This window comes from Panthera leo, chromosome B1 (genome assembly GCF_018350215.1).
Source record: "Panthera leo isolate Ple1 chromosome B1, P.leo_Ple1_pat1.1, whole genome shotgun sequence".
NCBI lineage: Eukaryota > Metazoa > Chordata > Mammalia > Carnivora > Felidae > Panthera > Panthera leo.
Window position 1 is genome coordinate 160,532,975 of NC_056682.1, and position 14,044 is coordinate 160,547,018.

Consider the following 14,044-nt stretch of genomic DNA (forward strand, 5'->3'; position numbering starts at 1 on the left):
TCTAATTGATAATATTATTAATACTAATCATATTTATTTTTTAATACTAGTCATATTTAAAATTGCTGTTTTCTGTGTACTGTCCCATACATGTAACATATTTAATTCTCAGAACAACTGTGTGTACCTATCACTATTATCTCCGAAAAAATGATATGTGGAGATGAAGTGACTATTCTAAGATCTGTAGCTAATAAAGGGGCTGAGCTATAATTCATACCCAGGAAATGTTTTCAGAGCCTGTTTCTTTTTTTCAATTTCCCTTTCAGATTATTTGTTTTTACTACATTGAAATGTCACTGATTTTTGTGTATTAATTTTGTGTCCTGCAACTTTGGCATTTGTTCTGATGTGCTTTTTTTGTGGAATCTTTAGGGTATTATTCTACATGTAAGATCATGTCATCTGTGAACAGGGATAATTTTACTTCCTACTTTCCAATTTATATAAGTCTTTTTTTTCCTTGCCTAATTACTCTAGATAGAACTTGCAGTATGATGTTGAGTACAGGTGATAAAAGTGGGCATCATTACCTTGTTCCTCATCTTAAAGGGAAAGCTTTCAGTTTTTCACTGTTGACCATGATGTTAGCTGTGGACTTTTCATATATGGCTTTTGTTATTTTGAGAAAATTGTTATCTGTTCCTAGTTTGTTGTGTGTTTTTGTCTCGAAACAGTGTTGAATTATGTCAAATGATTGTTCTTCATTGATATATTTGTGTGATTTTTATGCTTTGTTTTATAGACTTGCTATATCATTGATTTTTGTATGTTGAAACATACCTTGCATCCCAGGGATAAATCCCACTTGGTCATGCTGTATTATCCTTTTAATATATACTCTTGGATTTGGTTTGTTATTATTTTGTTGAGGATTTTTGTATCTGTATTCATCAGGGATATTGTAGTTTTCTTTACTTGTGGGATCTGTGTGGCTTTGGTGTGAAGGTGATGTTGGCTTCATAAAATGAGTTTGGGTGTGTTCCCTCTTCAGTTTTTGGAAGGGTTTGAGAAAGATTGGTGTTAACTAATTCTTCGTTACATATTTGGTAGAATTCCCTGTTGAATCTGTTTGGTCCTAGGCTTTTCTTTGTTGAAAGGTTTTTGATTACTGATTCACTATCTTCACTAGTTATAGGTGTGTTCAGATTTTCTACTTCTTCATGATTCAGTCTTGGTAGGTTATGTATTTCTAAGAATTTTATCTGTTTCTTCTAGGTTATCCAATTTGTTGGTATTTCTGTGGTGTCAGTTGTAGTATTGCCTCTTTCACTTCTGATTTTGAGTTATCTCTCCTTTTTTCTTAGTCTAGTTGAAGGTTTTTCACTTTGTTGACCTTTTCTAAAAATTCCTTTTTATATTTTTTCCTATTGTTTCTCTATCCTCTGTTTTGTTTACATCTATTTGAGATTTTTATTTCCTTCTGCTGACTTTGGGCTTATTTTTTCTTTTTCTGGTTCCTTGCAGTGTAAAGTTAGGGTTTGTTTTTGAGATTTTTTTTTCTTTTCTTAATGTAGTATTTACCTTGTAAACTTCCCTCCTAGTATTGCTTTTGCTACATCCCATAAGTTTTGATATGTTATGTTTTTGTTTGTTCTAGGTATTTTCTAATTTCCCTTTTGATTTCTTCTTTGATCCATTTATTGTTTAATTTTCATACATTTGAATTTTCCAGTTTTCTTTGTGTTATCAAAGTTTATTCCATTGTGGGCAGAAAAGATAGTTGGTATGATTTTAGTCTTCTTAAGTTATTATGACTTATTTTGTGATCTAATATGTGATCTGTCCTGGAGAATATTCCATGTACAGTTGAGAAGAATGTGTATTCTTTTGCTATTGGGTGGAATGTTCTGTGTATGTCTGTCAAGTTGATTTACTCTGGAGTTTTATTCAAGTTGTCTGTTTCGTATTGATATTCTGTCTGGATGTTTTATCCTTTTTGATACTGGAGTATTGAAATCTGTTACTGTGTTGCTATCTATTTCTTTCCTTAGTTCCATCTTTGTTTGCTTCAAATATTTGGGTGCACTGGTGTTGAATGTATATGTAATTGTTACATCTTCCTGATGACCTGACCCTTTCATCATTATATAACATCCTTTTATGCCTCTTGTTAGTTTTTGACTTAAAATCTATTTTGTTTGATATAAGTATGGCCACTCCTGCTCTCTTTTGGTTATATTTGCATGGAATATCTTTTCACCTTTACTCTCATCTTCTGTATGTCCTTAAATCTAAAGTGAGTCTGTTGTAGACAACAAATGGTGGGATCTTACTTTTTCTGATAAATGTATCGACTCTGTCTTTGATTTCTGACTTTAGTTCATCTACATTTAAAGTAATTACTGATACAGAAGACTTACTGTGTCCATTTTCTTATTTGTTGACTGTCTTAGAGTTTGTGTTTTGATTCCTTTCTCTTTTCCTTTTGTGTCTCTTCTCTAGGTATTTTCTTTTTGCTTAACCATGGGTCTTATATAAAACATCTTATAGTTTTGACAATCTATATTAAACTGATAACACTTCAGAAATCTATTCTTTCACTTCTCTCTCCCTTCTACACTTTGTTATCAACATCACAAATATCATCTTTTTATTGTATATCTTATGAATCCATTTTTGTAGTTATAGTTATTTTTATACTTTTGTCTTTTAACTTCTGTACTAGAATTGTTATTTTTAGTCTTTATTTTTAATTTTTTTAAAAACAATTTGTGGAGTTTAACATTTGTTATGTACACTTTTTGTGACTTAAGTTCTAAATTTTATGTAAAACTTTTTCATGAAAACTTCTATAAGTTAAGTAAATCTAATAAATAATTTTTTTGTTGTTTAAACAGAATTCTGAGACTGATGGTCAGCCATATAGAAGAAGACATTGAACCTATAGTTTTCTGAAGAAGCAATTTAAAAGATCCAAAAAACACAAAAGGTAATGAGAAGGTTGTATCTTAGAATATACTTTGGATTGACATTTTTCCAGCAAAATATATAAATTAATCCATAAACTGTTTTGACACACTAATTTGAGGAATGCTTTATTAAAAAATTTTTCCTATTTATATTACTTTATTTCAAAACATGTATTGTATCCACTATATTTAGATACTGTTTTAGATACTGAGAATGCAGTGATAAACAAGACAGAAGCTGTCCCTGCTCTCATTATGGTTGCATTCTAAAGAGAGGGAGGACAAATAAACCAGTGAAACATTTGTCGTTAGTTCAATGCACAGAATTAAAATAAATAATGTGTTACAGAGACTGGTGACTGCTTTCATTATTGAAAGACATAAATATTTGAAAGCCCTCACTGAAGAAGAACATTTCAGTTAAGATATGAATGGCAAGAATGTGCCAGCCTTGTGAAGATCTGAGAAAGGAGATTTACAAGCAGTGAAACCAAAATGGCCATAGAATGCTTGAGGAACGGAAAGAGAAAATGTGACTGGAGTATAATAAACGAGGGGAAGAGTATATGGAATTGAGGTTCGAGAAGAAATCTTGGCAAGGAGCAAATTTACAGAGAAAGTCAAGTGTTCTGTTTTGCTGTATAATATTTTAGACACCTGTAAATGCTGTAGAAATATCAAAAAGGTAGCTGGATATAAGACTCTGAAGTTAAGAATCATGTCTAAGGGTGTGGATTTGGGAGTTATTGGCACAGAGAAATACTTAAAGGCATATGTCTAGATGAAATTATATAGGAAGTGTACATAGATTGAGAAGGATTTATCCTTGGGACGTGCCAGTGTTAGAGAAGAAGGAACAACCAGTGAGATGAGTGAGAAATCAGGAAAGTGTTCTGTTGCAGAAGGCAAAAAGAGAAAAGTATTTAATAAATGTAGAAGTGATTAGTTACATCATATGCTACTATGAGGTAAAATAGAGAGTAGACCAGAGCAACCATTATTGCATTTGGCAGCATGAATGTCCTTTAACCTCTAATAAGAGTGAACAATCTCAGTAGGAGTGGTGAGGGTGAAAGCCTGATTAAAATTGATGAAGAAGAAATGGGGGAATTTCCAGTTAAAGATGGCAAAAGAAATGCAATTAAATTCCTGTTTTTTTTTTCCCTTGAAACTCCATTAAAGCTAAAGTAAAGGGATGGTTTTTTTTTTCTTCCTTTAAAACAAAAGGCCTAACTTCACAAGAGCAAACAGAAGGGGACAGGAAACAAATGCAAAAAAAATTTGGAGCCTGAAAAGCAAAAGAAAGTCTGGTATCTCTCTTACAGACCCTAGAACCCTGAGCCAGCTGTGAGAATGCTGAGACTAAACTTAACAGCACTATAGAGCCTCTAAAATGTCAGGAATGGACAGCGCTCTTTACTTCTGCAAATAGAAATACGAGTGGAAGTAAAAAGAAGCCGATATGTTGCCAGTCTGTCTAAGAGGTGATTATACTCCATAAACCCTTTTCTTGACCTTGGAGTACCAAGCATCTACCCCTTCCTTATCTTAGCAGAAGACTAGAGATCTATTTTCTAGCAAGGATAAAATTGAGATGCAGCAAACATGGTTGAGAATGGGAGTACCATGTTGAAAATAGAGGGATTAAGAACGTAGGCTACCAGATTTTTATAATTTTTCAGTCAGTAGTTTAGAAGATTTTTCTCTGGAAATTGTAACCAGCCTAAGAGAAAAGAGCTGAAGATACTGACTTAAAAGAATTTCCCCAAAGAAATATTCCAACCTGATACCTCTGCTAAAGTTCATAGTCAGTAAGACCTATCACAAAGAATTTCAGTGATCTTTTTAGACCCCACTCTTAAATGATTTGGTTCCCAGAGATCTCTAAGCATTATGGGAAAACCTGTTATGTGAGAGCCAAAGACCATGCCAAAAGAACTTACCAAGTTAGGGGAAATGGAGACCAGGTAGGTAAAATTTACCCCACTTACAGCAGGTAAAAAACTGAAACAAAAACAAAATTATTACCTAATGGTTTCAGAGAAGTTGGAAGGGAGATGCTAAATTTGTGAAACATGAAAGAAAAACAAATTAGAAATGAAGAACTCAAGAGTGGAAAAATAAAGCTAATATATCGAGAGTAAAACAAAGTTAAAATGGGGGCACCTGGGTGGCTCAGTCGGTAAGGCGTCCGACTTCAGCTCAGGTCATGATCTCATGGTCCGTGAGTTTGAGCCCCGCATCAGGCTCTGGGCTGATGGCTCAGAGCCTGGAGCCTGCTTCCGATTCTGTGTCTCCCTCTCTCTCTGCCCCTCCCCCGTTCATGCTGTGTCTCTCTCTGTCTCAAAAATAAATAAAAACGTTAAAAAAATTAAAAAAAAAAAAAAAAAAAAAAAAAAAAAAAAAACAAAGTTAAAATGGGAGAGAAAAATATAAAATTGGAGCAACTGTCAGAATCTCTAATGTTGAAATAATGGGAGTTATGGAAAGGGAGAAAAGAGAGAAATAGGAGAAATAAAGAATTGAGAATGATTGAACAAAACTGTCCAGAATTAGAGGACATAAGTTTCTAAGTAGAAAGATCCTATACTGTGACCACTATGGATGTGGAAATAAGTCCAAAATAGGACATATCGCTGTTAAAATGTAAAACATAGAGGAGCTTCCAGAGTAAGAGAAGTAGGTCACATGTAAAGATCAATAATCAGAATGGCTTTGGGCTTCTTGAGAATACTCTGGAAACTAGAAGACAATGGAGCCTTCTCGTAAGTCTCAGGGAAAACTTATTTCCAACCCAGTATTCAGTATGTAGCTAAACTATTGATTAACTATGATTGATGACAGTTTCAGACTTGTGATTTCTAAACTGCTTATCTGCCATGACCCCTTTCTTGGGGTGTTATATTTGGAGGTACTCAACAAAATAAGTAAACTAAAAAAGATGAAAGCATAGGATATAAGAAACAGAAAATGCACCTTTAGTAGAGACCCAGAAAATCACCAGGAAGATTATGTATAATGATCCCAAGATGATTGCTGGTTGTAGAGAGCATCTAGTCCCAACAGGAATAGGTCAAAGGGCACCAAGGTAAATAGCTTTGAGATTATGTTGGTAGAATGTGTAATGTGTTTGAAGATGTTAGGAGATTTAGACAGGAAAGAGTTTGGGGCTGAATTGGTGATAGGTATATAGGAAAGTAAGTCAACAATAAAACAATTATTAACTCCAGGGAAAATTATTTAGAAAGGGGAAGTAATTGTAGTATGCTGTATGGCTCAGTTGTGAATTGCATTTACAGAGTCATAATAATGTTAACTCTGAATATAACCACCTAGCCAAAAGTATGATATTGGGAATTTGGGCAAGTGTGCATGTAAATGAGGTAAGTAAGGATGGGGAGTCAAAAAGAATTAAATTTTTCTTAGTGGAATTCAGTAGATGATGCCTAATAAAGACTCTCTTGAGAGCAAAAGGAGACACTTTTAATAATTACATTGGGACAGCTTGAATAAGTTGGGAGCGTATAGACAAACTACCTAAAACAGAAGGAATCAAGAAGTAGCAAAATAAAGGATATCAGAGAGTTAACCGCCTGCAGAGACAGTTCAAGGGGTGAAAGTGGTGGGAAGTGGGAATTGGGGGATCAGAGAACAGAGGACTTCCAATTTTTTAGTAAGTCTTGTAAAACTAGGTGGGCACTTTAGACTTTGAACATGTATACACTGGTGAAAATAAACACTACATTTTAAAGTAAGGGAGAGAAGGGAATTAAAGATGTTCAAACAGCAAATGTACCCTGCCATGCAGTTTTCCTGTGAAAGGGAGCAGAAAAGGAGGGCAGTACCTGAAGGGGTTGGTGGGTCAGGGGTTGCTTTTGTTTTGTTTTTAGGGTAAAATACTAAGATGTTGATCAGAAAAATCCATTTTTTAAGGGAGAAATTCGTGATGTAGGAATGGAAAGCCTTGAGGGTGACAGCAACTGCGATTCAGAGGACTAGAATCATGTCATTAGATACTGCACAGTTTATTTTTAATACAGAATGTGTTGTTTCATGTATAAGGGTTCTTTTCCAAAGATTTCCAGGCTCTGAGATTTTCTGTTAATTATATTTAATGTTGCATGCTGAATTAAAAACATATCTGCTTCTGTATTTGGCAGACTTTGAATGTTTTATAAAATTTCTTAGTTCTTAATGTCTCCCCATTTCATAAATATTTGTAAAGCTTGTTTTTAAACTGATATTTATAAAAGACTTATGCCATCCTTGCCCTCTGTCATCATAAAGTAATAATAACACTGGAGAGCTGGGAAGTCCTATCGCTGAATGACGTTGAGCTCAAGTTGCTTATGAAAGGAGCATTTGATTCCTACATGTAACTTGATCTTGGTAATTTAATTTGTGAACTTTGAATCCCAGAAACTGTAACTGATCCTTTCAAAGACACATTATTGCATACTATGCTGGCCTAGGAATGTCAATATTTAAGAAAGAAGACTTTTAATAATAAAATTTGATCTGTATTAGATTATGCACTTGAAATTCCTTGCTGTGTGTAGGGACACAGCATATCTCCTAAAACAGAATCATTTTAGGATCCATAGCATGAATCATTTAGAATCCATAGCATGTGCAGGTGTGACTCTGGATGGTTTTTTTTGTACTGAAAATGTGAGGCCTAGGGTAGTCCCCAGATAGGACCTTTTGGCTGTTCCACCATTACTTTGTTTTGAATTAATTTGACACTTTATTTAAAGAAGTTAGAGGGAATTTTTACCCAGTTGGCTCTAGAGTACTTCGTTCCACCTATTTCACTTCTTCCTTACCTTTTCCTTAAATATAGTATGTCACTTGGCTAGAAAAGTAGACAAAAGATCTTGGACTAGACTGTTAAAGATATAGTCTTAATTTGTTCACTTAGCACAATAAATGTTTGGAAGAATACGGTTACCAACATTAGTAAAATAGCCTAATAAAGCATCAGCTTGTATCTTCTAAACCATTTTGGGTTCAATCAAGTTGACCCTTCCTATAGTCTGAGCCCTAATTCTTGGGGTCTTTTTTTTTTTTTTTTTCTAATTTTCCCTATTTTCTACCTTTTGATAATTAAAGAAGCATAGTCTTGGTTCCATATAAAAAAGGATCAGATCTGGCCTTTTAACTTTAAAATTGTTCTTTTTTAGTTCACCCAACATGACTGTTACCTTTCCACTGTTCTTTTTGTTCCAGTCATAGAACTGATCTCTGTTATTACCATGATAGGTATGTCTCTTAGACCAGAGGGTTGTAGTTAGGTCATCTTTGAAGTCTTTTCTAACTCCAGAATTCGGTAATTCCACGTTTCATCTCCTGATGTTCACCCAGACACTTAAAACTGGTATTTTATCTAGTGCTAGTTCCTTTTACTTTTACTTCTGACTCCCTATTCATTTTCTTTTAAGAATTCTTAGCCCTTCATAGTCTCATTTCTATAGCCATAACCACAGAGGCACAACATCATTTATCAAGGATTATTCACTTGCTCTTTCATGACTATACATTTGAAAACAGTGATAGAATATTTTAGAATCCCATGTTCTTAGAGCATCTTTAATCTCTTTTCACTTAGTGTTACACATTCATTTGCACTATTTTCTCAATTTTAGATAAGATGTATAATACTTAAAGTATAATTTTTCATGTCTCAAAACTGGGGATTTATTAGCATTAATAAATATTTAACTCATGACAATAGGATGTACGTATTTTGTGTAAATAAATTCTGCCTTACACTTCAGAAAACCTATAGAATATAGGGTGACAAACTTTAGGCTAACAATTTCATTTTAAAGTAGTGAACCTTAATTCCTTCAATGTGGGTAAGAGACCCTTTATAATAAGGCTTTTTTCCACTTCACTTGCCTTCACCCTTCTACTCACTCTTACTCTCATTTTATGCTCTAGTAATTAAAACTTTAAGTTGTAACATGACCAAATTTTTTCTAAATAAAATGCTAAAATGCAACACCTGGGTGGCTTGCTTAGTCGGTTGAGTGTCTGACTTTGGCTCAGGTCACGATCTCATGGTTTGTGAGTTTGAACTCTATATTGGGCTCTGTGCTGACAGCTTAGAGCCTGGAGCCTGCTTTGGACTCTATGTCTCCCTCTCTCTCTCTGACCCTCCCCTGTTCTTTCTCTCTCTCTCTGTCTCTCTCAAAAATAAAAATAAACATTAAACATTAAAAAAAAAATTAAACGAGGGGCACCTGGGTGGCTCAGTCAGTTAAGTGTCTGACTCTTGATTGCGGCTCAGGTCAGGAGCTCACTGTTCATGAGTTTAAGCCCCGTGTCAGGTTCTGTGCTGATAGCACAGAGCCTGCTTGGGATTTTCTCTCTTCCCCTCTCTCTCTGCCCCTCCCCAACTTGTGCTTTCTCTCTGTCTCAAAAATAAACAAACTTAAAAAAAAATTTTTTTTTAAAGAAAATGCTAAACCTCCTAAGTTTCTCAAATATGATGCTCCCTCAAGGCCTGTGCCTTTGCAAGTTGCTATTCTTGTAGCTTAGAATCCTTTCACATACTACCTCTTCTTTTGCTCTGGTCTGTTATTTCTCACATTCAAATGGTCATACAGATCACATGGGGACCTTGTTAAATGTAGATTCTGGTTCAGTAGGACTGGGGTTTTTAACAAGGCCTCAGATGATGCCAGTGCTAGTGGTCTGCACCAGCATTGGCATCATCTGAGATACGTGTGTGTGTGTGTGTGTGTGTATATGTATATATGTATTTTGTTTTAAATTGTCAAGTTAGCTAACATACTGTGTAGTCGGCTTCAGGAATAGATTCCTGTGATTCATCCCTTACATACAACCCCCAGTGCTCATTCCAAGAAGTGCCTTCCTCAGTGCCATCACCCATTTTTTCACCTCCCCAACCCCCTACCCCTCATCAACTCTCAGTTTGTTGTCTGTGTTTAATAGTCTCTTAATGGTTTGCCTCCTTCTCTGTTTGTATCTTATATTTCCTTCCTTCCCCCATGGTCATCTGTTAAGTTTCTCAAATTCCACATATGAGTGAAAATATATATCTGTCTTTCTCTTAGCATATAATACCCTCCAGTTCCATCCATGTTGTTGAAAATGGCAAGATTTCATTCTTTTTCATCGCCGAGTAGTATTCCATTGTATATGTAAACTATATCTTTATCCATTCATCAGTTGATGGACATTTAGGCTCTTTCCATAATTTGGCTATTGTTGATAGCACTGCTATAAACATTGGGGCACATGTGCCTCTATGAATCAGCACTCCTGTATTCTTCGGATAAATTCCTAGTAGTGCTATTGCTGGATCATAGAGTAATTCTATTTTTAACTTTTTGAGGAACCTCCACACTGTTTTCCAGAGCATCAGTTTGCATTCCCACCAACAGTGCAAGAGGTTTCCCTTTTCTCCACATACTCGCCAGCGTCTGTAGTTTTCTGAGTTGTTGATTTTAGCCACTCTGACCAGTGTGAGGTGGTATCTCATTGTGGTTTTGCTTTGTATTTCCCTGATGATGAGCAATGGTGAGCATCTTTTTTCATGTGTCTGTTTGCCATCTGGATGTCTTTGTGTCTCTTCATGTGTTCTGCCCATTTCTTCACTGGATTATTTGTTTTTCGGGTATTGAGTTCCTTATAGATTTTGGATACTAACCCTTTATCTTGTATGCCATTTGCAAATATCTTCTCCCATCCTGTTGGTTGCCTTTTAGTTTTGTTGATTGTTTCTTTTGCTGTGCAGAAGCTTTTTATCTTGATGAGGTCTCAGTAGTTCATTTTTGCTTTTATTTCCCTTGATGTTGGAGACATGTCAAGTGAGAAGTTGCTGCAGCCGAGGTCAAAGTGGTTACTGCCTGTTATTTCCTGTAGGATTTTGATGGTTTCCTGCCTCACATTCGGGTCTTTCATCCATTTTGAATTCATTTTTGTGTATAGTTTAAGAAAGTCGTGTAGTTTCATTCTACATGTTGCTGTCCAGTTCTCCCAGCACCATTTGCTAAAGAGACTGCCTTTTTTCCATTGGATACTCTTTCCTGCTTTGTCAAAGATTAGTTGGCCATATATGTGTGGGTCCATGTTTGGGTTCTCTCTTCTATTCCATTGGTCTATGTATCTGTTTTTGTGCCAGTACCATACTGTCTTGATGATTACAGTTTTGTAGTAGAGGCTAAAGTCTGGGGTTGTGATGCCTCCGACTTTGGTTTCCTTTTTCAACATTACTTTGGCTATTCAGGGTCTTTTGTGGTTCTATACAAATTTTAGGATTGTTCTAGCTCTGTGAAAAATGCTGGTGCTATTTTGATTGGCATTGCATTGAATCTGTAGATTGCTTTGGGTAGTATTGACATTTTAACAATATTTATTTTTCCAACCCATGAGCACGGAATGTTTTTCCATTTCTTTATATCTTCTTCAATTTCTTTCATAAGTTTTCTAGAGTGTTTAGCATACAGATTTTTCACATCTTTGGTTCGGTTTCTTCCTAGGTATTTTATGGTTGTTGGTATAGTTGTAAATGGGATCAATTTCTTGATATCTCTTTCTGTTGCTTCATTATTGGTTGTAGAAATGCAGCCGATTTCTGTACATTGATTTTATATCTTGTGACTTTGCTGAATTCATGTATCAGCTTTAGCAACTTTTTGGTGAAGTCTTTCAGGTTTTCCATGTAGAGTATCTTGTCATCTGCGAAGAGTGAAAGTTTGACTTCTACTTTGCCAATTTGCATGGCTTTTATTTTGTTTTGTTGTCTGATTGCTGAGGCTGCGACTTCTAAGTATGTTAAACAAGAGTAGTGAGAGTGGACATCCCTGTCGTGTTCCTGATCTCAGGGGGAAAGCTGTCAGTTTTTCCCCATTGAGGATGATATTAGCTGTGGGCCTTTCATATATGGCTTTTCTGATGTTAAGGTATGTTCCTTCTAACCTGACTTTCTTGAGGGTTTTTATTAAGAAAGGAAGCTGTATTTTGTCAAATGCTTTCTCTGCATCTATTGACAGGATCATATGGTTCTTATCCTTTCTTCTATTAATGTGATGTATCATGTTGATTGATTTGCGAGTATTGAACCAGCCCTGCAGCCCAGGAATGAATCCTACTTGATCATGGTGAATAATTCTTTTAATATACTGTTGAATTCGATTTGCTAGTATCTTGTTTAGGATTTTTGCATCCATGTTCATCAGGGATATTGGCCTTTATTCTCCTTTTCAGTGGGGTCTTTGTCTGGTTTGGCAATCAAGGTAATGCTGGCTTTATAGAATGAGTCTGGAAGCTTTCCTTTCATTTTGTTTTTGCAACAGCTTGAAAAGAATAGGAATTAACTCTGCTTTAACTCTGCTTTAAATGGTGGAATTCCCCTAGCCAACTGGCCCAGGACTCTTATTTGTTAGGAGATTTTTGATAACTGAATCAATTTCTTCTAGTTATAGGTCTGTTCAAATTTTTTCATTTCTTTTTACTTGAGTTTTGGTACTATGTGAGTGAGTGTCTAGGAATTTATCCATTTCTCCCAGATTGTCCAGTTTGTTGGCATCTAATTTTTCATAGTATTCTCTAATAATTGTTGGTGTTGGTTCTCTAATAATTCTCTAATAATATGGTGTTGGTTGTGATCTCTCCTCTTTCAATCGTGATTTTATCTATTTGGGTCCTCTCTCTTTTCTTTTTGGGAAATCTGGCTAGGGGTTTGTCAGTTTTGTTTATTCTTTCAGAAAACCAGCTCTTAGATTCATTGATCTGTTCTACTGGTGTTTTTGGTTTTTTTTTTTGGATTTTATGTTGTTCATTTCTGCTCTACTCTTTATTATTTGTCGTCTTCTGCTGGGTTTGTGCTTTCTTTGGTGCTGCCAAGTTCCTCCAGGTGTGAGGTTAGGTTATGTATTTGGGACTTTTGCTTCTTGAGATAGGCTTAAATTGCAGTGTACTTTCCTCTTAGGACTGCCTTTGCTGTGTCCCAAAGTGTTTGGACTCTTGTGTTTTCATTTTCATTTGCTTCCGTGTATTTTTAAATTTCTTCTTTAATTGCCTGGTTGACCCATTCATTCTTTAGTAGGATGTTCTTTAACCTCCACGTATTTGGGAACTTTCCAAATTTTTTCTTGTGATTTCAAGTTTCATAGTGTTGCGATCTGAAAATATGGATGGAATGATCTCAACCTTTTATATTTATAGAGGGCTGTTTTGTGGCCCAGTATGTGATCTGTTTTGGAGAATGTTCCAAGTGCACTCAAGAATGAGTATTCTGCTTTTGGATGAAAAGTTCTGAATATATCTGTTAAGTCCATCTGGTCCAATGTGTCATTAAGAGCTGTTGTTTCCTTATTGATTTTCTGCCTAGATGATCTGTCCATTGCTATAAGAGGAGTATTAATGCCCCCCCATAATCACAGTTATTATCTATACATTTATTTATGTTTGTGAATAACTGATTTATGTATTTGTGTTCTTCCTTCTTGTGGGCATGAGCATTTACAATCGCTAGCTCTTCTTGATGGATAGACCCCTTAATTATGATACACTGCCCTTCTTCATCTCTTGTTACAGACTTTGTTTTAAAATCTAATTTGTCTGATACAAATATGGCTACTCTAGCTTTCTTTTGCCCTCCAGTAGCATGATAGTTGGTTCTCCATCCCCTCACTTTCAATCTGCAGGTGTCCTCATGTCTAAAATGAGTCTTTTGTAGTCAGCATACAGATGGATCTTGTTTTTTTATTCATTCTGATACCCTAGGTCTTTTGATTGGGGCATTTAGTTCATTTACATTCAGAGTGATTATTGAAAGGTATGGATTTAGTGTCATTGTGTTATCTGTAGGTTTTGTGCTTGTGGTGATATCTGGTCCTTTTGCTGCTTTCCACTAGTGGTCATGAACTCCTTTAGTTTTTGTTTGTCTGGGATGGCCTTTATCTCTCCTTCTATTCTGAATGACAGCCTTGCCGTTAAAAGATTCTTGGCTGCATATTTTTCCTATTCAGCACATTGAATATTTCCTGCCACTCTCTTCTGGCCTCCCAAATTTCAGTGGTCAGGTCTGCTAACTACCTTTATGTGTCTACCCTTGTAGGTTAAGGCTTGTTTGTCTCATCTGTTTTCATAATTCTCTC

At 35.5% G+C, this 14,044-nt stretch overlaps 1 protein-coding gene across 6 annotated transcripts in view; it reads left to right on the top strand.

The window, feature by feature from the left end:
* CLOCK (clock circadian regulator) overlaps nucleotides 1–14,044 on the top strand; it is a 119,457-nt gene that overhangs the window by 36,883 nt on the left and 68,530 nt on the right. For all 6 annotated transcript variants that reach the window (XM_042936346.1, XM_042936347.1, XM_042936345.1 and 3 more), the window contains one exon: nucleotides 2,841–2,932. The gene's annotated coding sequence lies outside the window, so the exon portion shown is untranslated. The remainder of the gene's footprint in view (nucleotides 1–2,840; nucleotides 2,933–14,044) is intronic.